The sequence below is a fragment of the Anolis carolinensis genome, chromosome 1 (genome assembly GCF_035594765.1).
Source record: "Anolis carolinensis isolate JA03-04 chromosome 1, rAnoCar3.1.pri, whole genome shotgun sequence".
Lineage (NCBI taxonomy): Eukaryota > Metazoa > Chordata > Lepidosauria > Squamata > Dactyloidae > Anolis > Anolis carolinensis.
Genome location: NC_085841.1, coordinates 287,131,598 through 287,159,477, shown reverse-complemented (window position 1 = coordinate 287,159,477; position 27,880 = coordinate 287,131,598).

Genomic DNA, 27,880 nt, shown 5'->3' with positions numbered 1-27,880 from the left:
GATCATGCCAACAACCCTCTCAATCTCCCTAGGGCCCCTCCTACACTGCCCTAAATCTCAGGATCTGATCCCAGATTATCTGCTTTAAACTGAATTATATGAGTCTCCACTGCCATAGAATTTGGGATAAGCAGATAATCTGGGATCATATTCTGGAATATAGGGGCAATGTGGAAGGGACCTAAGATTTCCCAGGGAGTCATTGGAATCTGGGAACTTTGTCCCATTGAACATTTGACTCAGGACGGTATCACATTAGTATTTTAAAGTGGAGGTGCACGCTTTGTTTTCACCTGCTTTACTACTGTAGAATTCTAGGAAATGTAATTTTGGGCATGGCCTCTGGAATTCTCAGTCAGAGAGGTCCTCGGGTTCCCTAAACTACAATTCCTAGAATTCTGCAGGAGCAAAGCAGGTGCCTCCACTTTAGAATGCTAATCTGATATTGTCCTCATTCCCTCCTTTTGTTTCTTCTTCCAACATCTCTTTGTTTGTTTTGACATCCCTGAGTAAATTGTAGGTAGGCAGGAGGATAGAGACAGAAAACTGCAGCAACACTGAAACAAAAAAAAATATTGCAAAAATGCAGTGCTGGAAAGGAAGGAGCAGCAGCTGTTAATGCTGATCAGGCCCTTCTGAGTAGCTATGTCACTTTGGCACCAAGGAGCCCTCGGTGGCGTAGTGGATTAAAGCCTCGTGACTTGAAGGTTGGGTTGCTGACCTGAAGGCTGCCAGGTTCGAATCCCACCCGAGGAGAGTGTGGATGAGCTCCCTCTTATCAGCTCCAGCTCCATGCGGGGACATGAGAGAAGCCTCCCACAAGGATGGTAAAAACATCAAAAAACACCCGGGCATCCCCAGGGCAATGTCCTTGCAGAAGGCCAATTCTCTCACTCCAGAAGCAACTCAAGTTGCTCCTGACACAAAAACAAACAAACAAAAAACAAACAAAAACAAAACGTTGGCACCAAGGATATGGCCACACTCAAATAAAGGACAAAGTAGTATGGACATTAAAAATTCTAGGCTAATACTATGCTTCATAAAAAACCCCAATTCATTTGGGTTTTTTTCTTGTAAGGCAGAAAAATTATTTCCTGTTATCTGAAAAATAATTCCATCTTGCTCCTGAAGGATGACTAAAATAACTTGAACAAGACCTTGGTATTGACATCCTTATAAGCTCCTTGAGACTAAAGGCAGTGAGTGTTTTGTACTAGATCAAATCCTTTTTCTGTTATGTAAAGTAAGATGAATTTCTAGATTGAGTTGAGACTTATGCCCAGATGAGACCTAAATTATAATCATAGGAGGTTGGGGAATTCAAAATATTTCCCCTCTAAACACATCTCCCTTCTGGGATTAAGCAATGAGCACAACTACAAAGATAAGAGGAGACAGAAATCCTAACAGCCACTGACTCAGAATGTCTATGATACTCTTTCCCATCAATTATTCAGATGAGAAAGATCTACATTAAAATTAATAATATAATTTTGAATTGCTTTTTGTATCAATAATGAAATAGCGGCAATGAATGCAAACAGATCTAGAGAATGGAATAAAAAACCATCTTCAACACATAAAAGAAAAGTATGATCTTAACTATAAGGCTAATTATTGATTTCTAATCATAGGCTAGTTTCAGTGACCCCGAACAGAAAGATTTCTATTTTTAAAGTAAATCTAATAATCAATATAACAACAACAACAACAACAACAACAAAAACTTTTTTAATATCCTGCCCTATCTCCGCATGAGGACTGTCCCTGTGTTTGTGTCTAACAACTCAAAAGCCACTTTCCAACCAATGAACACCCAACCTCGATTCCAAAACAATGTATTTAATTTCTGGGTATGCAACAAATTTGCAATAGCAAAACCCACGGTAGAATTGTTTTTACTTTCACAAGTCTCACTTATCCAAGCTAAACGGGCCAGCAGAACCTTGGATAAGCGAATATCTTGGATAATAAGGAGCGATTAAGAAAAAGCCTATTAAACATCAAATTAGGTTATGATTTTACAAATTAAGCAAAAAAATCATATAATACAACAAATGTGACAGAAAAAGTAGTTCAATATGCAGTAATGTTATGTTGTAATTACTGTATTTACGAATTTAGCACCAAAATATCATGATATATTGAAAACATTGACTACAAAAATGCCTTGGATAATCCAGAACCTTGGATAAGTGAGTCTTGGATAAGTGAGACTCTATTGTATATTGTAATGATAAAATGAACTAATTTTAAAATACTAAGTTTTGAATTTTCTGATGAAAACCAATTACTCATTTAAATTTATGTTACATCTAATTGATTGACTTTAGTTGACTTTTAGTATTAAGATAATGCCAGAATTAAGTTATTAATTATATTAGCATAGTCTCTTAATTAATTAATTAAGTTCTCACAAATTTTACATTTCCCAGCTGAGTCTTTAACAAACGCAAATAAGTAATAAGTAAGTGGAAGACAACATTGTCTTCACGGGCCTCTTGAGAGATTCAATTTTCTCCTGGAAGTGGCTAAAGGAATAGAACTGTCTTCTGGCCAGTCATCCCTCACTGTTCTTGACCATGAGATAGCTGCAGTAGGGGAAATTGGTCAGTGATTTGAAGTGGAACATGTATTAGGTGTTAGCACTGAATTCTTTTACCAAAGGATATTACATACGCAAATGTAACTGAAAGTAATTCCGTGGTATGTAACTAACAGACTTTTTACTTTTTCCCCATTATTAACACATAATAGTTTGATTAACTCTAAGTAAAGTTTTGGAATTAACACATAGTCAGAGCACCTTGGAAGGGATTCTCCACTAGACATTGCATAAAGACTCTCTCTTTTTTTGATATAGGAACTTATTGCTGAAACTCTTATCTACTTGATGTTTGCTGGAGGATGGAGAAATCAACAGGGCTAAGAAAAGAGATTACAAATATACAATTATAAGGAGTGTAAAACACAGGAGGATTTTGAGAGGTGACATTATATGACACTGCCATATAATCCAGAATATCAAGGCAGATACTCCACATTATCTACTTTGAACTGGATAATGAGTCTACATTGCCATACAATCCAGCTCAAAGCACACAATCTGGATTTTCTACACTGCCATATAAAATCCAGTTTACCTGTTTTGAACTCGTTTATATCGCAGTGTTGATTCATATAATTCAGTGGAAAGCAGATAATGTAGGAAGGGCCTAAAGCTGGATCTACACTGCCATAAAATCCAGATTATCTGATTTGAATTTGATTACATGGCAATATAGACTCAGCATCCACTTCAAAGCAGATAAAGTGGATTATTTGCTTTGATAACCTGGATTTATGGCAGTGTAGATCCAGCCTAGGAAATATGGGTTGCAAGAGTTCATATAACTGTTTTCTTCTCTCTCAAGCTCAGTGCAAGAACGTGGGGATATAACATTAGCAATCACATTGTTCAGCTTCATTCTGGTAAGGTTTATAATAAAAATGTTGAGTGTATAATATAATTATAACATTGTGTATAATCCAGATTATCAAAGCACATAATCCAAATTACCTGCTTTGAACTAGATTATATGAGTCTACATTGCCATAAAACCCAGTTCAATGCAGATAATGTGGATTTTATATGTGGCACTGGCAATGTAGATGGGACCTGAGTTATACTTGGCAATAAAAAATAAATGATGACTACATTTAATAGTGTGGGCTGTAAGTATACAAGGATGAACAAGTAGGGATGTGCTATTTTAAATTATTCCTGTCAGGGAGAACCAATAACTTAATCAATCTTATTTCCATTGCCAGATGTTTTTGAAAGCTATGCAGTTTTTGAAGTGGTCTTGTGGGAGATAAATTCTCTGGCAGAGATGAAGAAGTGGGATTTTTCTAACCTCACTGGAGTTTTTGGGACTCTCCAAACTCTCTTTTTCTCCCACCACCAATCTTTCTTTCCCTATGGTTCTTTCCCTATGGTCTCTCTTTTTCTCCCACCACCAATCTTTCTTTCCCTATGGTTCTTTCCCTATGGTCAGTTTATCTTCAAGCATTGAATAAAACACAGTGGAGAGTAGTTAGAATAATTCAGAACTTCATCACTGATTTCATGCAACCACTGCCAACTAATCATTTGATTTAGATGTGACCAACTACTTTTTAAAAATTAATATCTAGTCCTTGATTCCATCCTTGTCCCTTTATCATCTTGATTTATTACTGTAGTAAGGGAAAATAAAATGTTTTCTTCTTATGGAAAAAAGTATAGGTATTTGCTTATTACTGCTAAAGAATGAAACCAATGAGCTGCATCCTTTACTCCCTTTCCATTCCAGGAATGGCTTTTGATCTGATAGAAAGTGGGAGGAGATTTGCATTGATTTCAGTTTCCTTCTTGCGGTCCACTGATATCTGCTCTGAAGCATCAGGGGGTTGCAAGGCAAAAGAGTTTGTGAAAATTGCCTCTTCTATTCTCAATTGGTAGAGGGCCGAGAGGCCTTTATTGAATCAAAGAAATATTACTGGATGAAACTCAAAACCAACAGAAAAGCAGCCTGCAAAGCAGAAGCAGTCCAAAAACAACCACTGGAAACCAATACTACTTCATCAGGTTTATTAAGATATTTAGATAGATCTGTCAACTGCCTCTCTAGAATCATGCTATATGTGAAAAAGTGTAATTGCAACTTGGTAGAGAGGACTAATTTGTGATGCCTTTGACTGAAAATAAAAGACTGGATGGAAGTGCTGGTGATGACAAAATACATATGGTTTCTATTACAGTGTGTTCCTACTTCATTTCAAATTAAAATTAAAAAAGCATAAAATACATAGGAAAATCAAAAACATACAAATAAATATATTCATGAAAATACTACAGGAAATGAATGGCTTTAAGGGAATGACTTGCAAAAGTTCACATGATAACCAAAATTGTGTTCCTAAATATACATATCAGGAGACGTGGATAGGTAAATGTACCGTATATACTTGAAGATAAACTGAGTTTTTCAGCTCTTTTTGAGCTGAAAAAGCCTCCCTCGTCTTATAATGGGGTAAAGGCCAAGCAACGGAGCCTGGAGGCCATTGCTTGCAATGTATGATATAGTTCTCTCTCCTCTTATTTCCCTGAATAGTGTGTTTTCTTTTCCAGTCAAAAGGGAGGGAAGGAGGGAAAGGAGCTATATTTCATGTCCTCATTCTTTGTATGGCTCTCTTTCAAAAGTAGATTCAGCTGTCCTAATTTGGCAGGGGCAGTCAATTCCAATCGTCATCATTATACACTTGTCTCTCACCATGGATTGAGGTGGGGAACAGCAACATGTTAAAATACAAGTTTTAATTCTCTGTTGAATCCCTAATCATGTGTCCAGGTTTTCATCTATGAAATGTTAAGAGTGCATGAAAAAGAGTTAACTGTTGGGCCTTTCTCCAAATCCTCAGCTATGCCTATGGGATGAATAGACAGATCTCGTAATAAGACAATAGCTGATGTTACTATATTTTTTATCCCTAGAATTAAAAATAGCCTTGAAATTCAAAATCTCTAAGAACTTTTGAAGGTCCAGCAGTTAGACTGGGTTGTTGTCATGTGTATACTGAATTGTGAAGCTGTCATGTTAAAAACACTATTATAAGTCTTATGCTCCACATACAGTAAATTATTTCATTGCCATGGGCATTTGGTGGCATATAGGTGATGCAAGATTAGAGTGTGTGTCTGTACAGTTTAAAAGAATAATAGCAACAAGATCTACCTTTTTAATGAGACAACTATAACATCATAAAAAATGTAATTCAAGGAAAAATAATAAGAACTAATTAGAAAATTTCCAGTTGTGCTTACGTTAGTAATGTGGAATCAGATATAATTATAAGGGTCCCAGGAATGTCAAAGATATAATAAAATATATTTATTATGGCAATCAGTATATACCATTGATGCTTACTATTATTAGAATATTCAGCTACACTTTTCATTTGTATCAAAAGACGTTTAATGACTGTAATTGCAAGACTAATTTTAAATGAGTGACAGAACAATCAGTGGAATGACTTATAAAAACCAGTGAAGTTTGATTTGCATTTTTGCATACATATCCAAATTTTATAAAATGTTATAAATCATTACTTCCAGTAGTAGTGCAAATTGCTTTGCTCCAAAGGTTATTGTCACCCATACCCACTTACTCGTAATAGCACTTCTCAAAACACAGAAAGTACTTTGAAAATACTCCAAAAACCAGGACTGCACATGAATTTTGATGCACACATGCCAGTTTTATCATTTATGTCAATAAAGATACTAAAATATTTATTTATGTGACTCTACCAAAACACCTACAAAATCCCTACCAATAAAGTGTGTATGGTATATTCATCTGGACACTTGTTTTGTCAAGGCATGATTTCTATCACATTAGTTAGTATTACTATAAGGAAATGCTGGAAATCATTGACATGATATCCCCAATTCTATGTTACCAGTTTTCCAATGTTGATATATCAACACAAACAGCCCACATTAGGATTATGGTAGTGTCAAAAAAAGTGGTTTAGGAATATCCTATTTTTTCACTATATGTTAAATGAGGAAAAGGATGAAGATATCTTAGCTGTTATCAAGCTAAATTCATGACTACCTTGAGCTGCAATGAATAATATCTGACTGAAGCTGGATCTACATAGCTATATAATGTCACTAGAATCCTGGCTGTTGCAAAACCAACCACCTGTTCCCTTGATCCGTGCCCCTCTTGGCTGGTGAAAAAGCTGTCTGGAAGGTCTACTCGATCCGTTGAGTAATATAATCAATTGCTCTCTTGAACTTCCCGGACAACCTAAAAGAGGCAAGGGTTCGTCCCTTGCTAAAGAAGCCTAGCTTGGACCCCATGACCCTTGCCAATTATCGTCCTGTCTCTAACCTTCCATTCTTAGGTAAGATGATAGAGCGGGCTGTACTGGGACAACTGCAACAATTTTTGGATGATACAGCTGGCCTGGACCCTTTCCAGTCAGGTTTCTGCCCTGGCCATGGGACGGAGACAGTCCTGGTTGCCAATACAGATGAACTTCGTCGCCAGTCTGATAGCGGCAGATCAGCGCTACTGGTACTTCTTGACCTTACCGCAGCATTTGACACCGTTGACTACGATCTAATGATTCACCGTCTTGCCATGTCTGGAGTTCACAGTCAGGCCCTCAATTGGTTCAACTCATTTCTCCGAAACTGGAGCCAATGCATGGAGTATATGGATCAAGTCTCTGAAAGATCTCCCCTCCTATGTAGGGTACCCCAAGGTGCAATTCTCTCCCCTCTTCTCTTCAACATCTACGTTAGACCCCTTGCTAGTTTGGCTTAGAGTTTCGGCCTAGACTGCTATCAATATGCAGACGACACCCAACTCCTTCTGCGCTTGGTGCCTGGAGCAACGTCAATACCAGACAATTTCACCTTATGTCTGGAGGCTCTCTCGAACTGGCTATGTGCTAGTAGACTGAAGGTGAACCCGGCGAAGACTGAGATTCTCTGGCATGGCCACTCGATTGGTCTGACCCATTTGCTACCCACCTTCGATGGTGCTGCCGTATCTCCTTCGCCTACCGTTAAGAGCTTGGGTGTCGTTTTGGATTTGCAGCTGACAATGGAAGCTCAGGTCACTGCTGCCAGCAAACAGGCCTTTTTCCATCTACGACAAGCGAGGCAATTGGCACCCTATCTATCTGATGAGGCTCTGGCAACAGTCATCCATGCCACGGTCACATCTAGGCTGGACTATTGCAACGCCCTGTATGTTGGCCTTCCGATGTCTACGACCCAAATTTATTTATTATTTATTTATTTCCATCATTTATATGCCGCCCTTCTCACCCGAAGGGACTCAGGGCGGCTCACAATACAGTAGAAAAAAAAACATAGCAATATAAAACAATCAATTTAAAACAATCCCATAAATACATTTAAAACAGTATAATAAAATACTTAATCCATTCGTCCACATAAACCTTGCACATATACCTTAGTCCGGACCGAGTTAAAGCCATCATAATTCATTCATTAAACGCTTGTTCGCAAAGCCAGGTCTTTACCTTTTTTCTGAAACTCAGAAGGGATGAAGCCTGCCGGATGTCACTGGGGAGGGAGTTCCACAGCCGAGGAGCCACCACCGAGAAGGCCCTGTCCCTCGTTCCCACCAGCCGCACTTGTGAGGCAGGTGGGACTGAGAGCAGGGCCTCCCCAGACGATCTTAAAGTTCTCATGGGCTCATAGGAGGAGATACTCCGTATTGCTCCATATTGTTCAGAATGCGGCAGCCAGGCTACTCAAAAGAACACCCATGAAATGCCATATAACCCCAGTGCTGCAGCATTTGCATTGGCTTCCAACTGATTACTGCGGTTTATATAAGATGCTAGTTCTGACCTTTAAAATTCTTTACGGCCAGGGCCCATTGTACCTTAGGGACCGTTTCTCCTTCTCCCATCATCGGAGGTCGCAACGACTATCCCAACGCGACTTACTTTATATACCGGGTCCTAGAGAAGTGCACTTGGAAAGGACCAGAAGTAGAGCCTTTTCTATTTCTGCCCCTACCTTATGGAATGCCTTTCCGCCTTATATGAGAGCCATGCATGAGTTAGGGCCTTTTACCCTAGCACTTAAGACCTGGCTTTTTACTAGAGCTTTTGATCTATGTTAATTTTATCAATATTTGTATGTATGTATTTTTATCCTTTACAATTTAGCTTGTAAATCGCCTAGAGCATCTTGGATGGAGGGCAATTAATAAGTAATTAGATGATGATGATGATGATGATGATGATGATGATATAATGCAGTATAGACCCATATAAAGCAGTTTGAACTGTACTGAACTGCATTATATGGATCTACATTGACCATATAATACAGTTCAAACTGCATTATATGGCCATTTAGATCCAGCCTGAATAGTGACTAATTTGTTCAATTTCTTGCCTTTAACCCTCTGATTTAGGAAAAGTTAGGGAATACTCTGGAGTCCACTTTGTACACAGGCTGCTCCTACAGTGTCATTTAAATCTGGGTCAGGCTGTGGATTAAAGAGAACCAGTTCACTGTGGAATGCCTACACTGGTACTCCAGGAACTGGCTGGAAGCAGAGACAGTGGCCATAAAGATCTGCCAAATATGTATAGATCCTGATTGATAAATTCTTTCCCTACCTCCTCAAGTGAGAGGCATTGAAAAGAAGCAGCCTATCCAACATGAATCAATGCTAGAGTAATTCAAGGCAAGCAAGATGGGAAAGTGAGTGTTCCCATGAGAATGCTGAAATTTTTGTCAGGGTATTGTGTATTGTGAAATGTTAAAATCAATCTGGATTCAGCAATTATGGAGTTAATGAGAGTCTGCTATGATTGATGTATCACAGGACCAATGGGGTCAAGTGTGTTTTGACCGGGACGTACTATCTTGTTCCTGTGGAATTCCTGTGGAATGCAGAGGAGTTTCCTGTGTAGAGCGGAGAACAGCGATGAGCAATGAGCAGCGTGTGTGTGCATGGGTGCTTTCGGCAAGCACTCATGGAGGAAAGGACTGAATTGACTCTATTTGTAAATAGTTCATGTAAATAAAGTTTAATCAACAGTTGGACTTCGTCTGCTGGAGTGAGTTTATCCAGTGCTGTTTTCCACATGGGGAAACAGTCTGGAGAGAAGGAGGCAGACCGGGATGGTGAATTTTTTGGATTTCACTCTGCTACCCATCATCCCCGCTGACAATTTTCCCTCCCAGTGTGTGTGTTTGTTTCAGTGATTTTTTAATACAATGTGTTCACCTGGATGAATGCTGCAATTCACATTGGGGCTGTAGTTCAAACAGAATTTTAGTGCCTATGTGAAGGGCCCACAGATACTGCCAACACTTCCAACATCACCTTTTCCCTGTTCTGACCTGCACAGGGAAAAGAGATGTCTCATCTCTGTGTTTCCACCATTGCTCTTTGCTGAAATTCCCTGTAATTGCCTGGTTGTTGCAATTACATCTACTGAGATCTGTCAGGGCTCAGGTTCTGGATGAGGAAGAAGAGGACTTCCTGCCAACAGATGAACTCAGCACCATAGCTGAGCAGTTACTTGAGCAGCAGGAGCTGGGCCCTTCTGATGTAGAAGTGCCTGAGCCAGAACAAGATCAGATTAATGAGCAGGAATTAACTCTCCCTGCCCAGCTTCCGCTAAGGCTAGATTCCATACAGCTGCAAAGGTCAAGTAGATTGGCACAGAAAAAAAAGCTACACAGCTGTAAAGGCTTGTCACTGGCATTTTTTCTCTTTTTCTCTTTTCCCTCTCCTCCCAATTTTATCTACCCCTTTTACCCTTTCTACCCATATTATCGCAATTTTAACAATACTGTAAAATATATTTTATTAATAAAAATATTTTAAAACACATGACCAAGATGGCTAGAATCAGAGGGCACTCTGTGAATGGTAAGGAGCAGTGGCAGTGACATGGAGATCAAGGGACAGCATAGGAGAGCCAATGCAATTTCAGTCCACCTGACACCAATGTGTCTGCAGAACTTCAGGCCAGCACTCAAACATGGCTCTTACCTTTTTAATATTGGGTATGTATTGGGGACTATCCTAGCAGATAGTATGACAATACCTAGTAGTAGCCTATATCAAGTAAGCTATGATACTATGAATACTTCAAGTTTCAAAAAGAAACATTGATATTTTTTGTCTAAATTACTAATAGACTTACAGAATGTGAGAATATTATATTAGGGGATCTGATCCTTTGTTTTATTAGTGTATAGGAACCTGCATAATATAAACACTTTCTATTGGGTAATGAATTTGAATAAAAATGTAGGAAAGAATTGAAATATACCCAATGTAATGGTCTAAAAAATCAGAAGAACCACCACCTTCATCCTGCTATGGGCTGCAAAAATACAAGAAGGTCGCTAGAATGTATTAAAGGGATTCACAGTTCATACACAGAGGAGGAATGAAATAGAGCAAGCAAAATAATATCTTGCTGAAATGACTTCTATATTGCTTGCAAAGAGACTGGGGAGGATGTCTGGAAATTGTCTTCCCCTACGCTTTATCTTTTCTCACTAAAGAGAGTCTGAGCTTCTCTTCAGGATCACTGAAAGCATGTCACAAATTGTGTGATAATCTCACAAGAAGTTGAGCTAGATGCATCTAGCTGGAAGTTGTACAGGGAGGGAGGGGTGGAGAAAGCTAAAGTTAAAACAAAAAGTTGAAGTGTGTCAGGCAACCATTAAATCTAGTAAAAGAAAATGATGTACTAGCACTTCAGTGAAGACAAGAGGGAAGAAAGTAGGTAAAACTAATGAAGCCAAAATCATTTTGCATATTTAGGAAAAATGACAATCCATAAGAAGTAGAACATATGGTTCCTTATTTTGTATCCCAAAAATTTTCTTCATAATCTCAGTTAGCCACTTTAAATGTAAGTCATTCAAAAAAAAAATGATTCTGCTTGACCATTTGATATCTGTCAAATATGAAGATCATCACCTTGTTGCAGTGCTGGAGCTAAAGCACCTCAATAATGCCATGAGCAAAACTGAAAGGACATCCAAGACGGGAAGTTCATGGCAGAAAGGTCAGATTAAATATGATTCCTGGGGAAGTTAATGACAACCCACCCCAGTATTCTTGCCATGAAAACTAAACGGATCAGTACAAACAGATATGTCAGTATAGCATTGGAAGATGCTACTGGAGAGAAACAGAGGATAAGTTCAACCTGCTCCAAATGTGATGATGTAGCTAGCTCAAAGCTGAAAGGAGGGCTCGCAGCCGACAGTGCTGGAGGTGAACAACGACTCCAGTGTTCTCAATATCAACACATTATAGGAGCCTGGAATGTAAGATCTATGAGTAAGGGAAAACTGGATGTTCTTATTGGTGAGATGTCAAGATTAAAGATAGACATTCTGGGGATCAGTGAACTGAAATTGATTGGAATGGGCCATTTCAAAACAGATAACCACCAGATCTACTATGTGGACAAGAGGAACACCAAAGAAATGGAGTAACCTTCACAATTAGTAATAAAGTCACTAAAGCAGTGCTTGGATACAATCCAAAAATGATAGAATGATCTCAATTCGAGTTCAAGGTAAGCCATTTAACATCACAGTGATCCAAATATATGCCACAACCACAGCTGCTGAAGAAGCAGAAGTAGATCCGTTCTATGAGGATCTGCAGTGCCTACTGGAAAGTACACCAAAAAGTTACATTATTTTCATTACAGGAAACTGGAATGCTAAGGTGGGTAGTCAAATGACAACTGGGATCACAGGCAAGCATGGTTTGGGACAACAAAATGAAGTGGGACATAGGCAGATAGAATTTTGCCAGGAAACTGCTTCCAACAACCTAAAATACAGCTTTATACATGGACTTCACAAAATGGTCAACACCAAAATCAGAATGACTACATCCTTTGTAGCCAAGGATGGCTGACATCCATCCAGGCAGTGAAAACAAGACCCGGAGCTGACTGAGTTCAGATTATGAACTTCTTATTGCACAATTTAGAATCAGACTAAAGAGATTAGGGTAAACACACAGACTAGTTAAATATGAGCTTACACATATTCCTAGTGAATATGCAGTGGAGGTGAAGAATAGATTTCAGGGACTAGATTTAATAAATAGAGTCCCAGAAGAACTATAGACAGAAGAACTATATAGAAGTTCACAACATTTTCAGGAGGCGGCAACAATGTATATCCCAAAGAAAAAGAAAATCAAGAAGACAAGATGGTTGTCTGCTGAGACACTGGAAGTGGCCTAAGAAAGAAGGAATGCAAAAGGAAACAGTAATAGGGAGAGATATGCTCAATTAAATGCACAATTCCAGAGGTTATCCAGAAGAATAAGGAACTATTTTTAAACAAGCAATGCATGGAAGTGGAAGAAGACAACAGAATAGGAAGGACAATGGGTATGAAAAATAAAGATGGCAAGGACTTAACAGAAGCTGACAGAGAGAAAGGTTTTCATTTGGGCATTGAGGATTACCTCTCTGGAGTGCTGACTCTTGCTAGTGAGTTGTCTAGGCTGGCAAGAGATCAAGAGAAGGTGGCTAGACTATACAGAAGATTTGTAGAGGAAGGATAATAATATTGAGGATAGCTTTGACAGTGTGGTGAGTGAATTAGAACCTGAGGAGTGAGGTTGAATGGGTTTTAAGAAGTATTGCTAATAACAAGGCAGCAGGAAATGACGAGATCCGAGCTGAACTGTTTAAAATTTTGAAAGATCATACTGAAAGATTTTCTGTCATATGCCAACAAATATGGAAAACACAATAATGGCCATCAGATTGGAAAACATCAACATATCCCCATACCGAAAAAGGGAAATGCTACAGAATGCTCAAACATTCATACAGTGGTAATTATTTCACATGCCAGTAAGGTAATGCAAGGTAGACTCCAGCAATACATGGAGTGAGCGTAGCCAGTAGGCTTGAGCGATCCACGAAAAATTTGATTCTAAACTCGTTTCAAAAGTAGAGGGGGGTGGCGATTCGTTTCTGAAGTCATTTCCGAATTTTGCCCCCAAAAAATTTCAAAATTAACGAAAATTCGTTATTTTCAAAATTAATTCGTTAATGGCGGACGCGCATGCGCAGTGGCCCAAAAACAGCCCAAGGGGGGGGAGTTAGGGGGCTCTCCTGCACTCATTTTTTCAGCTATACTGATCAAATTTGGTACAGTGGGAGAACACAATCCACCCTGCTTGTTCGCTAAATTGCAGAGCGTTTGCCCATTCCTAAGATTTATTGCGCAATTTTATAGTTCATATAAAAAAACTTTATTTACCAATTGCAAAAAATCTGTTCCTGCTTTTGAATTGTTATTTCCTGTTCAATAGGGGTTCCTTCACTGTGAAAGTCCTTCTTCTACTTGTGTAACATTGTTTCAGTGCCCGTAAATCTGTCAAAATGTTAGGGCATTGGGGGCCATTGGCCAAGAGACACATTTTGCTGCCTGCCACAATGCGCAATGACTTTCCCCAGGCATCCATATTGGAGGCCATTATACCAGAGTGGTCAAGCCCCTCCCCCTCCCAAGAAATGTAAGATTTGTGTGACGTTGGTTTGATTTATTGCCTGATGGCAAAATGGGGGCTTGGATCCCACTCCCCTGGGGAGCCGGCCACCGTGGGCCGTCTCCCACCCCCGCCCCTTTCCCCAAAGCAGCAGGGCGTGGGCTTAAACTGCGGAAATAGACATGGGGGCATGGATCCCACACCCCCGACCCTTTCCCTAAAGCAGTAGGGTGGGGGCTTAGCTGCAGAGATACACATGAGGGTTTGGATCCATTAAAACCACTGGCAGGGGGAGTGGGAAAAATTGGAGCAAAAAGAAAGAAAAAATCAACGTGGTGATCCGAACCGCAATGTCCAAGATGGAGAAAAAAGCAGAAAGAAAAAATCCCCGTGGGGATCCGAACCCCAAAGTCTATCTCAGCAGCAAAGACCCCACCCTGCGCCGGCCACAGTTGGCCGGCATGCATCCCCTAGAGAGAGAGAGAGAAAAAAACAGAGGACCCCACCCCAAAGGAAGGATCTGGGAAAAATTGCCCAAATATGAACGGAAGGACAGCCGCGAGAGAAGAGAGATGCGGTGCATCGTGGGAAACTTGACCACGTAGGCCGAGAGGCAGCAAAAAGAAAAGAAAAGAAAGAAAAAAGCCACAGGCAGAAAAGACCACACGTTGAGCCGGGCCGGCCACAGTTGGCCGGCATGCATCCCCTAGAGAGAGAGAGAGAGAAAAAAACAGAGGACCCCGCCCCAAAGGAAGGATCTTGGAAAAATTGCCCAAAAGTGTGCGGAGGGACAGCCGCGAGAGAAGAGAGATGCGGTGCATCATGGGAAACTCGACCACATAGGCCGAGAGGCAGCAAAAAGAAAAGAAAAGAAAGAAAAAAGCCACAGGCAGCAAAGCCCACACATTGAGCCGGGCCGGCCACAGTTTGCCGGCATGCATCCCCTAGAGAGAGAGAGAGAAAAAAACAGAGGACCCCGCACCAAAGGAAGGATCTGGGAAAAATTGCCCAAAAGTGTGCGGAAGGACAGCCGCGAGAGAAGAGAGATGCGGTGCATCGTGGGAAACTCGACCACGTAGGCCGAGAGGCAGCAAAAAGAAAAGAAAAGAAAGAAAAAAGCCGCAGGCAGCAAAGACCACACCCTGAGCCGGCCACAGTTGGCCGGCATGCATCCCCTAGAGAGAGAGAGAGAGAGAAAAAAACAGAGGACCCCGCACCAAAGGAAGGATCTTGGAAAAATTGCCCAAAAGTGTGCGGAGGGACAGCCGCGAGAGAAGAGAGATGCGGTGCATCGTGGGAAACTCGACCACGTAGGCCGAGAGGCAGCAAAAAGAAAAGAAAAGAAAGAAAAAAGCCACAGGCAGCAAAGACCACACATTGAGCCGGGCCGGCCACAGTTGGCCGGCATGCATCCCCTAGAGAGAGAGAGAAAAAAAAACAGAGGACCCCACCCCAAAGGAAGGATCTGGGAAAAATTGCCCAAATATGAACGGAAGGACAGCCGCGAGAGAAGAGAGATGCGGTGCATCGTGGGAAACTCGACCACGTAGGCCGAGAGGCAGCAAAAAGAAAAGAAAAGAAAGAAAAAAGCCGCAGGCAGCAAAGACCCCTCCCTGAGCCGGCCACAGTTGGCCGGCATGCATCCCCTAGAGAGAGAGAGAGAAAAAACAGAGGACCCCGCCCCAAAGGAAGGATCTGGGAAAAATTGCCCAAAAGTGTGCGGAGGGACAGCCGCAAGAGAAGAGAGATGCGGTGCATCGTGGGAAACTCGACCACGTAGGACGAGAGGCAGCAAAAAGAAAAGAAAAGGAAAAAAAGCCACAGGCAGCAAAGACCACACCCTGAGCCGGCCACAGTTGGCCGGCATGCATCCCCTAGAGAGAGAGAGAGAGAAAAAACAGAGGACCCCGCCCCAAAGGAAGGATCTGGGAAAAATTGCCCAAAAGTGTGCGGAGAGGCAGCCGCGAGAGAAGAGAGATGCGGTGCATCATGGGAAACTCTACCACGTAGGCCGAGAGGCAGCAAAAAGAAAAGAAAAGAAAAGAAAGAAAAAAGCCGCCGGCAGCAAAGACCCCACCCTGAGCCGACCACAGTTGGCCGGCATGCATCCCTGAGAGATCGGCCCGGCCCTCCCACAAAGTTTTCTGCTTTAGCGACCTTAGCCTATACCCACGCCAACACCCCACCACCCAAGGGGAAGGGCGTGTTTTCTTCACGTCTGCTATTGAAATGTGGGCCCAAGCCCCTCAGACCACGGGGGGCGGCCACCGTTGGCCGGCCCCACGCCCACACCACACAACCCATGCCACAAAGGCACACTCCCTGACAGCAAACCGTCAAGCCTCTGGATAATTCAAGCCATTTTTGTAGTCAATGATTCCAATATATCGTGATATTTTGGTGCTAAATTCATAAATACAGCAATTACAACATAACATTACTGCATATTGAACTACTTTTTCTGTCAAATTTGTTGTATAACATGAAGTTTTGGTGCTTAATTTGTAAAATCATAACCTAATTTGATGTTTAATAGGCTTTTCCTTGATCAGTCCTTATAATCCAAGATATTCGCTTATCCAAGCTTCTGCCGGCCCGTTCAGCTTGGATTAGTGAGACTCTTCTGTATTAAAGAAAATGTTGCATCAATAAGACATAAAATAAAACTGCTGTCACAGTCAGCATACAGCATTACCTGCTTAAAAAACAGTGGTGTAAAAACACGGCTCTGGTCCGAGGGCTGAATACTTCACAGAGATGAGGTAGTTTGACAGTTAAAAATCAATAAAGTGTGAAATACTCTTGGCCTGGCAACCAATTCTTCAATAGGCAACGATCCACCACACAGTGGCTTTTTGGAAGAGGAAGGTTTTAAGGCTCTGATGTTAGGTTCATGTTTCTATGGAGTTGAACTAGAGGGAAGACTTGTGTGTGTCTGGTGTTATTAAAGTTCTCTAGCAGATGAGCTGGAAAAAGGGAAATGACTTCTGTTGGTATACAGTTTCAGTAAAGTTGAGGAAGTAAAATAATGAAAGATATTGTCTTTAATGGAGTAGTAATGAAACCAAAGAACAAACATAGCACAAATGTTGAGACAAAAGAAACCATGAAGACATAACTCATTGTTTTTAATAGCAATACAGAGTTTCTGAGTGGTTTGTTTCTCTACTTATGAGTCTGCGGAAGATTAGCATCACATACTGTCGACCACACCCGCTGAAGGTGATGGGACAGTGAAAGAAGACAATTTTGAGAAGTGGCGAAGGCCAAGGTGTCCCGCTTTCTGCGGTGTGATTCCACCCTCATCTATCGTCCTGCCAACAAGCCAGCAAACTGAAGTTCCCGCGCCACAGAACCTGCGCCCACACATCAATAGCAGCCGCAAAGGCACACGCCCTGACGGGCAAACGGCACCGTCCGCGTGCGCGGCCAGAGGGCGAGGTGACCATAAGGCGGCCGTCCCGTGGCGACAGCGTCGACCACAGCCTCTCAAGGCGAAGGGACAGTGAAAGAAGACAATTTTGAGAAGTGGCGAAGGCCGAGGTGTCCCACTTTCTGCGGTGATTCCACCCTCTTCTATCGTTCTACCAACAAACCAGCAAAAAACAGTTCCCACACCACAGAACCGGTGGCCACACATCAATAGCAGCCGCAAAGGCACATGCCCTGACGGGCAAACGGCACCGTCCGCGTGCGCGGCCAGAGGGCTAGGGGACCCTAAGGCGGCCGTCCCGCGGCCACAGCGTCAACCACAGCCTTTCAAGGTGATGGGACACTACACAACCATTTTGACAAATGGTGGCCAAGGCCGAGGTGTCCCACTTTCTGCGGTGATTCCACCCTCTTCTATCTTCCGGCCAACAAGCCAGCAAAAAACACATCAGTAGCAGCCGCAAAGGCACACGCCCTGATGGGCAAACGGCACCATCCGCGTGCGCGGCCAGAGGGCGCGGGGACCATTATTCGGCCGTCCCGCGGCCACTGCGTTGACCACACCCGCTCAAGGCGATGGGACAGTGAAAGATGAAAATTTAGAGAAGTGGTAGCCAAGGCCGAGGTGTACTACTTAATGCGGCAAGACACAGCCACAAAGGTTCTGATGGACCGTTATCTCTGTAAAGTGAGACTCTGCCGTATTCCTTCACCAAATATGTCTTACCGAAGGATCCACATCAATTATAACAATGTTCTTTCTGTACAGGAACTGCGAGGATCTGGAGAAGACCTAACAGTCATGGCTCATTCCCGAAATATTTTTGGACAAAAAAAGGGTAGAGATTTGAATGTAATCCCTTCTGAACCCAAAGCGGAAGCATTTCCTACCTTGGCTTTTATGGACTAAGTTCCCCCAGAATATCCTTCTTCCCATCCAGAATCATTATTACAGGAGACAAAACCTATAGGAACCTCAGGGAACGGCCCCTAGAGATTGATTTACCCAAAAACGAAAGTGGGCAACGGTGTGTGATGATAAAGACGAGAACGGAAGGGAAGAGAGGAAGGAAAGCATGGTAGGATAGAGGAGAGAGTTGTTGGACATAGGCCAAAGGGGCAACCCCCCCGCCCCCCAACAGAAATAGTCAAAGTTAATCAGAAGCAGAGCTGCTTAAAGGAGGAGAACTGTTGTTCTAGGAGCCGTCGGTGTCAAAATCCAAATCGGGGAAATTCAACACGGGAAGGTTGGCCTTCAGGAAGACCAGTTTCTCAACTGTTTGAGGGTCCAGCAAGCTGCGGTGGGGCGTGACTACATCTCCCACTAGGCTGAAGACCCTTTCGCTCTGCACGCTGGTGGGAGGACAGCTGAGGAACTGGCGGGCTACGTGCGACAGATCCGGCCACATGTGATCACGTGAAGCCCAATAGGCCAATGGATCACAAGAAATTATCTCAGGAGGCTCCTCAAAGTACCTGTTGACCAAGCATTCGGCCGAGTCTACCTTTTGAGCAGAAGCCAGCAAAGAGGAATCTTCCGAGCAGGCTAGTATGGCCACCGTCTCTGCAAAGAAAGCGTTTCCTGGTCGCGGCTGGAGATCCGTAACCCTACGACAACCCCCTGCCGGCTCCCCGGGACTATCACTTTCACCGCTAGCGCTAGTGCTGGGGGAGGCAGGCATTTCCAGTAGAGGGGCCGCTGTGCCCGTTTCCCCCACCCTGGCAGCAAAGACCTCCCTCACAAGATTAACTAGTTGGGCCTTCCATACGGTAAAGTCTTTTGGGCAGACGTTGTACTTTAGCCATGGATCACACAAGGCCACCAGCCTATGGACCTTGCTGGAAAGAAGTGGCTCTAGGCGTTTCCGTACAGCAAAGGACAACCTCCTCACCACCTCCTGGGCCGGCAGTGTCAGCGGTCCAGCCAGGGAGTCCAGTGTTCGACCGGCCCCAAGCCTTTCTAGGTGCCTCCTTAGCCTCAAGACCATGGGCACTGCCTGGCTAAGAAGGGCTTTTGATTCCGAAAGGGTCTCTGTGGCATGTTTGAATGGCTTTAGGACGTCTACCAGCTGGGAGATGGTGTCCCACTCTTGCTTAGTTGGAACAAGCTTGCTAACAGGCGCAACCAATGTAAGGGAGATGCCATGTACCGCCTTCTGCTGCTCGACCATGCGTTCGAGCATCTTATAGGTTGAATTCCACCGGGTAGAGACGTCCTGGAGCAGCTTGTGCTGCGGGAGGCCTTCAAGGCTCTGCCTGTCTCTCAGCTGCCGGGCTGCCTTGATGCTCCTGTGGAAGTAGCCCGCGATCTTTCTACAGCGCTCGATCAGCAGGGCGATGTTTGCGGTGCTGGCCGGCTGCTCTTCCGGGCTCTTTAAACCTTCCTTGACGGTATTGTGAAGCAAGTGGGCCATGCAGGTGACATTCAAAAACCCTGCACTTTCAACCGCTTTGATCATATTTTTACCAGCGTCAGTCACCATGAAGCCCCTCCTCATTTCTTCTGGCCTGCACCACATCCACTCCCCCATCATGTTTTCCAGATAGCTGCAGATGGTCTCTGCCTTGTGATCACGATCAACTACCTCCAAAGCGAGGAGTGCCCAACGATGGGATGTATCCATACTGCCTTCCTTCTCCCACCAATGTGCCGTGAGAGAGAGGTAGGAATGGCCTCCTCCCAAGCTTGACCAAATATCAGAGGTAAAATGGATGTGTCCTCCCATGGTGCTACGCAACATCTGGATAATGCGTTCCTTGCAGCCCTCGTACAATCCGGGAATAACTTTTCTGGAAAAGGTGTGACGGGAGGGGATTTTGTAGCGGGGGCACAGGCGTTTCATAAGGCGGACGAAGCCTTCTTGTTCAACCAGGCGGAAGGGATGGTGATCAAGGGCCATCATCTCTCCCACACTTTGGGTTATCTGCTGGGGTGTGGGTAATGTTTCCCCCGTTCTCTTCCTGGCTAAAGGAATGCCCCAATCCTCCAAGGTGGACTGTGTCTGCCTTCCACCATCTTCACCAGGAGAACTTTGTGTGCTAATGCTACCACTGGAAGGGCTTGCAGCTCCCCCTCCTACCGATATCGAGGGATGGTGTCGCTTCATGTGAGAGCTCAACCCCGAGGTCGCAAGATGTCTCAGGTCTCTGCCTCTGCTGATATTTGCCCCACAGCGTCTACAAACTGCCAAAGTGGCACGCTGAGTGTGGACATGGAAATGGTCCCAAATATATGACCTTGGCCTCCCCACAGCCACTGTGCCGACGCCCACGGAGATAGGAGTCGTGGGCACCCTTTCAGCAGCATGAGAAAGTCTATGATTTGATGGTACTACCTCCTCTACCTCCTCCTCACTGTCAGTAGCGGGTGGAGGGGTGGGGTTATCTAGATCCTCACTATCCACCACCTGTAGTTCCAGGACGGCAACACCTGTATGTTCCATTGATCGTCCAGTTGTCTCAGCTCCAACCGACAACTGGCTCCGGGTGGAGGGCTGTGAACTTTCAGCAGTCGAACAGCCAGCTTCTTCATCAAGTCCACCCACTCCCATCGTTCCACATTCCAAACGGATGGGACCCACCCTAACTTTTTTGGCCCCTCACAGTGTCCGGGCTGTTGCTTGACCACTAGCAGGACTTGCTCCACCAGACCCGCGTTCAGCTGAACGCTTCATGATAACGGGAGTGTTTTCAGGTAACAGAAGGGAGGAAGGTATTGTGTTACTGGGGGGAAAGATGTGTTGTTTCTTGATTGGCAATGTGTTCTGGGTCTAACTGCCGCAAACTCTTCTATTACAGTTGTTCTTATTGTTATACGTTAAAAAGGGGATACCTGTATTTTCCAGACCTTGATAGGGTTAATATAGGAGAAAGAGATTTGCAGCAAGCCCTGCTTTGGCAAACCCTTTTGCCAAACTTTGCTTTTGATTCACTGCGGCCCTGGCACAGACAAAAAGCCGTACTTGAGCAGCTGAGAAGGAAAGGGGGCAAAATCAGGCTCCCTTTTTTCCCAAAAAGGAGGTGTTGTTCTACAAAGGACGATGGGACGTGCAAGCCTTTTGCAAAACTTTGCTTTTGAATCACTGCGGCCCTGGCACAGACAAAAAGCCCTACTTGAGCAGCCGAGAAGGAAAGGAAAGAGGGGGAAGCAAGATCAGGCTCCCTTTTTCCCCAAAAAACAGGTGTTGTTCTACAAAGGACGATGGGACGTGCAAGCCTTTTGCCAAACTTTGCTTTTGAATCACTGCGGCCCTGGCACAGACAAAAAGCCCTGCTTGAGCAGCTGAGAAGGAAAGGAGGCAAAATCAGGCTCCCTTTTTTCCCAAAAAGGAGGTGTTGTTCTACAAAGGACGATGGGACGTGCAACCCTTTTGCCAAACTTTGCTTTTGATTCACTGCGGCCCTGGCACAGACAAAAAGCCCTACTTGAGCAGCCGAGAAGGAAAGGAAAGAGGGGGAAGCAAAATCAGGCTCCCTTTTTTCCCAAAAAGGAGGTGTTGTTCTACAAAGGACGATGGGACGTGCAAGCCTTTTGCCAAACTTTGCTTTTGATTCACTGCGGCCCTGGCACAGACAAAAAGCCCTGCTTGAGCAGCTGAGAAGGAAAGGAGGCAAAATCAGGCTCCCTTTTTTCCCAAAAAGGAGGTGTTGTTCAAAAAAGGACGATGGGACGTGCAAGCCTTTTGCCAAACTTTGCTTTTGAATCACTGCGGCCCTGGCACAGACAAAAAGCCCTGCTTGAGCAGCTGAGAAGGAAAGGAGGCAAAATCAGGCTCCCTTTTTCCCCAAAAAGGAGGTGTTGTTCTACAAAGGACGATGGGACGTGCAACCCTTTTGCCAAACTTTGCTTTTGATTCACTGCGGCCCTGGCACAGACAAAAAGCCCTGCTTGAGCAGCTGAGAAGGAAAGGAGGCAAAATCAGGCTCCCTTTTTTCCCAAAAAACAGGTGTTGTTCTACAAAGGACGATGGGACATGCAAGCCTTTTGCCAAACTTTGCTTTTGAATCACTGCGGCCCTGGCACAGACAAAAAGCCCTGCTTGAGCAGCTGAGAAGGAAAGGAGGCAAAAACAGGCTCCCTTTTTTCCCAAAAAGGAGGTGTTGTTCTACAAAGGACGATGGGACGTGCAACCCTTTTGCCAAACTTTGCTTTTGATTCACTGCGGCCCTGGCACAGACAAAAAGCCCTACTTGAGCAGCCGAGACGGAAAGGAAAGAGGGGGAAGCAAAATCAGGCTCCCTTTTTTCCCAAAAAGGAGGTGTTGTTCTACAAAGGACGATGGGACGTGCAAGCCTTTTGCCAAACTTTGCTTTTGATTCACTGCGGCCCTGGCACAGACAAAAAGCCCTGCTTGAGCAGCTGAGAAGGAAAGGAGGCAAAATCAGGCTCCCTTTTTCCCCAAAAAGGAGGTGTTGTTCTACAAAGGACGATGGGACGTGCAACCCTTTTGCCAAACTTTGCTTTTGATTCACTGCGGCCCTGGCACAGACAAAAAGCCCTGCTTGAGCAGCTGAGAAGGAAAGGAGGCAAAATCAGGCTCCCTTTTTTCCCAAAAAACAGGTGTTGTTCTACAAAGGACGATGGGACATGCAAGCCTTTTGCCAAACTTTGCTTTTGAATCACTGCGGCCCTGGCACAGACAAAAAGCCCTGCTTGAGCAGCTGAGAAGGAAAGGAGGCAAAAACAGGCTCCCTTTTTTCCCAAAAAGGAGGTGTTGTTCTACAAAGGACGATGGGACGTGCAACCCTTTTGCCAAACTTTGCTTTTGATTCACTGCGGCCCTGGCACAGACAAAAAGCCCTACTTGAGCAGCCGAGACGGAAAGGAAAGAGGGGGAAGCAAAATCAGGCTCCCTTTTTTCCCAAAAAACAGGTGTTGTTCTACAAGGGACGATGGGATGTGCAACCCTTTTGCCAAACTTTGCTTTTGAATCAGTGCGGCCCTGGCACAGACCAAAAGCCCTCCTTGAGCAGCCGAGAAGGAAAGGAAAGAGAGGGAAGCAAAATCAGGCTCCCTTTTTTCCCAAAAAGGAGGTGTTGTTCAAAAAAGAACGATGGGACGTGCAAGCCTTTTGCCAAACTTTGCTTTTGAATCACTGCGGCCCTGGCACAGACAAAAAGCCCTGCTTGAGCAGCTGAGAAGGAAAGGAGGCAAAATCAGGCTCCTTTTTTTCCCAAAAAACAGGTGTTGTTCTACAAAGGACGATGGGACGTGCAACCCTTTTGCCAAACTTTGCTTTTGAATCACTGCGGCCCTGGCACAGACCAAAAGCCCTACTTGAGCAGCCGAGAAGGAAAGGAAAGAGGGGGAAGCAAAATCAGGCTCCCTTTTTTCCCAAAAAGAAGGTGTTGTTCAAAAAAGGACGATGGGACGTGCAAGCCTTTTGCCAAACTTTGCTTTTGAATCACTGCGGCCCTGGCACAGACAAAAAGCCCTGCTTGAGCACCTGAGAAGGAAAGGAGGCAAAATCAGGCTCCCTTTTTCCCCAAAAAACAGGTATTGTTCTACAAAGGATGATGGGACGTGCAACCCTTTTGCCAAACTTTGCTTTTGATTCACTGCGGCCCTGGCACAGACAAAAAGCCCTGCTTGAGCAGCCGAGAAGGAAAGGAAAGAGGGGGAAGCAAAATCAGGCTCCCTTTTTTCCCAAAACCCTTTTGCCAGACTTTGCTACTAGCGTTGAAAAAAGAAAAGTATCCTAATCAAAACGAAAGCCCACCCCGCCCGCAACAGGCAAAATGGCGCAGCAGAAAAATTGCAGGCCGGGTGGGAAAAAAGCCCACAGGCCCTTTGGAAAAAAAAAAAACAGAAACACCCAACAGTTTCCAACCCCACCCCACCCCACCTCACCCACCCAACCTTTTCTCCCGGTCTTCTAATCTGTAGCCTAGCTCTAGCTCAGCCAAGGAAGCTGTGACGCAGCAATCTTGCCTGCCTGTGCCTGTGGAATCTCACTCCCAACCCACCCTCTCTCTGCAGATCCCGAAATGAGCCACGAGGCTCCCGTGCACCGTCTTTTCATTCAGGACGTACTACCAGCCCCTCCCCCAGGTTAAACGTGCTCTCTGATTGGCCACAAGGTGGAAACAACACGCTAGGTTGCCCCAGTGCACTTAAACAAGTTTGGGTGATTTGCAAAAGCTTTTTTTCCCAACGAAAAAAAACGACGACATAAGAAAAAGGGACTGTCGCGGTTCGAAACCGCGATATCCAGACGTGTGGACAATCAAGGTCGTATATTGCTTCACAAGTAACGAAAGTAACGAATTAGTAACAGGTAACGGGGAAATCGAATTATTTGAGCAAGCCTAGTAGCCAGATATACAAGCTGGTTTTCAAAAATGCAGAGGAACAAGAGACCAAATTGCCAATATCCGCTGGATGATGGAGGAAGGTAGGGAGTTTCAGAAAAAATATATATTTCTGTTTTATTCAATATTCTAAAACCTTTGACTGAGTGGATCATAATAAACTGTGGCAAGTTATTGATGGTATGGGGATACCAAGTCACCTTGTCTGTCTCCTGAAGAATCTGTACAACGACTAAGTAGCAACAGTCAGAACAGACCATGGAACAACATTCTGGTTCAAGATTGGGAAATGCGTATGGCAGGGCTGTATGCTCTCACCCTACCTATTCAACTTGTATGCAGAAGACATCATGCGGCATTCAGGGCTTGATGAATCCAAGGCCAAAGTTAAAATTGCTGGAAGAAACATTAACAACTTTAGATATGCAGATGATACTACTTTGATGGTGAGATTGGTCATTGCTCTCCTCCCAAGTAAACGTCTTCCTGGCTGCAGACTGAAAACAATTTAAGAGGAGGCCAAACAAATTGGGGCATTTTCAGAACAGTTGAAAAAGTGGAAGACCAGAGTTAATGAGTATTGTCTCAACCAAATATGGATATGTAATAATAATAATAATAATAATAATAATAATAATAATAATAATAATATTTCTTACCAGCCTCTCCTCATGGTTTGAGGTTGGTTGCAAAATAATTAAAACAGACTTCCGGTGAGCTTTGATGGCGGCAGGTCGGGTTTTCTGAGAGTTCCCAGCTCACTATTGCTTGGACACTGTCAGGTTTGAGCTTTCAGCTCCCCTCTCCTTGCAGATTGAGGCGAGGAGGGACGCAAGGCCCCAAGCACCCCCGTAGATCCGAACCTTGTAAGGATCCGGGGTGTACCGGTCCAGGGAAGTGTGGGGATCACGGACCGTGCCAGCGGCAGCGGGCTTTAAGCCCGCACTCACTGCCTGCCTGGCTCACATTTTTAACAAGAAAGAAGAAGAGTAAAGAAAGGCATAAATAAAAGACGAGAATTCTATCTCCAATCGGCACTCCGGGTTCAAAGGAGGACTAAAAGGACAAATTCTGATCCAAAACTGAGTAACTATTTGGACAAATTTAGTAGGGAGCGAAGCGACTCTCTCTAAATATTGTTATGTCATGCCCAGGGCAACGAGAGCACTAAGAACCGACACACAGAGGCCAAAAACTATCTAATATCTTTATTAAGGGAATATGTAAGAATAATAAAAACAAGTAGGAAATATAGTCCAATAAAAGACCTTTCAGGAAAGGTCAGAAATAGCCCAAAATTATATTGTCCAATATTTTATATTAGAGTCCAAAGTTGTAAATCCAAACCGAAACACACTCTATTTGCAAGCAATAGAGTGGGAAAACGTCCAAAATCTTTCCAAAGTTCAGAGTAAGTCCACAGCAAAACTAGAAACATGGCTTGATACTAGAAGCATGGTCCAAGGCTGGAAACAAGGCAAGATAGTTCTTGAATACTTGGCTAGACAAGGCAAGGCAAAGGAACTGGAGTTGTGGACTTTGTGAAGTCCACACTTGGCTGGAAACACGAAATCACTCTCGAAGTTGATCTGTTGACTCCACACGGAATTCTTCGTGTCGGGCACTTTTAACTCAGTCTCATTTCTCTGCAAAGCAGGTGTCCTGAGCTTCCTTTCCCAAGGGAAAGGAGAACGAAACACATCTCCCTCCAGATGCGTTCCTCCCTAGAATTTCTCAGGGGAACATGGCTAATTAACGTCTTGTTTGGCTGCTAATCTCAAGCTTCTCCGAAACTGCTCTTTCTCACCCCTGCCTGCCGCATTGAACTGTTTCCTGGGAAAAGGAGGGGAGGTAGTGGGACAGGCCTGTTCAAGGTCTTCCTTAATGGGCTCTCGGGTAGAATCATCAACAACAGGCATCTGGAAAGATTCCGGCTCCTGTTGAGCCGGCAAAAATCCCCTGTTTTCATCCTCATCTGCCACAATGGCGCTGGGATCAGGACTCCATGGCCCATGAGACATCACATGTTATAACCTCTAAACATTTGTAAAGATAACATCAAGCGAAGCAATTTAAAGTTAAAGTGAATGGACCAGAGTTTTCAGGTGGGACAATTGTAAAAGTAACCAAAGAACTAACTTACTTAATGGCGGTTGACCTTGATCAAAAATTTGTTATGGCTATTGAGCCTTTTTTGTAAACAATATTCACGGCTTCATAGCGGCTTGGGAGGAAAGACGCGCAGCGTGGCAAATGACGAAAGAGGAAATCCACCACAGTAAGGGCAAGTGTGAGGCCTCACTGTAAGGGCAGAACTACAATTACCACACGGCATGCCGCTAAAAGATTCCTGTTGGAAACTTAAACTTAAAACTAATACTGAAACAAATTTGAGTAGGATGGATTATAAAGTAAAGGTGCTGTGGCCAGCCAAACTCCGTTGATTGGACATTTAAAGAGCGGTGCACAGTTGCTGTCACGGATTAACGACTGCGATTTGGCGAGAAGGACGACGAGGGACAGGGTCATCATGGAGATTGACTGACTTCGCGGGACGGAGAAAGCACACATGGGACAAGCAAAGATTTAAAGGCTCCACAGGGGTAACAGACTCATAGACTCAAATAATAATCAAAAATTTAGATATATTAATGATCAATTGTACAAGAATCAACTGCGAAGGGGGACGATCCAATTAGCAACGTTTTAGGCGAAGTAGTGTGAATTGAGTGGCAGGATTAAACTATAATAAAATTATTTATCAGAATCAGTAAAAGAATTTAGAAGACCCTACCATAACACATTTAAAGCAAAAAAAAATCATCCGCTAAAAAACTGAGAGTTTAATATGGTAATAAATTAATTCAAAATTAATTGGTAAGGAGGGAAGTATAAAATTCATAGTAAGGAGAGATAAAATGTTATGGTTGAGCCTCATGGCTCTGCTACTGGGAGACGTGGGCGTAAGACTCCTCGAGAGTCAGATACTCTCGAGGAGCGAGAAAGAAAGCGGCTGTGTGATATCTTTGCAGAACCATCTGACGAGG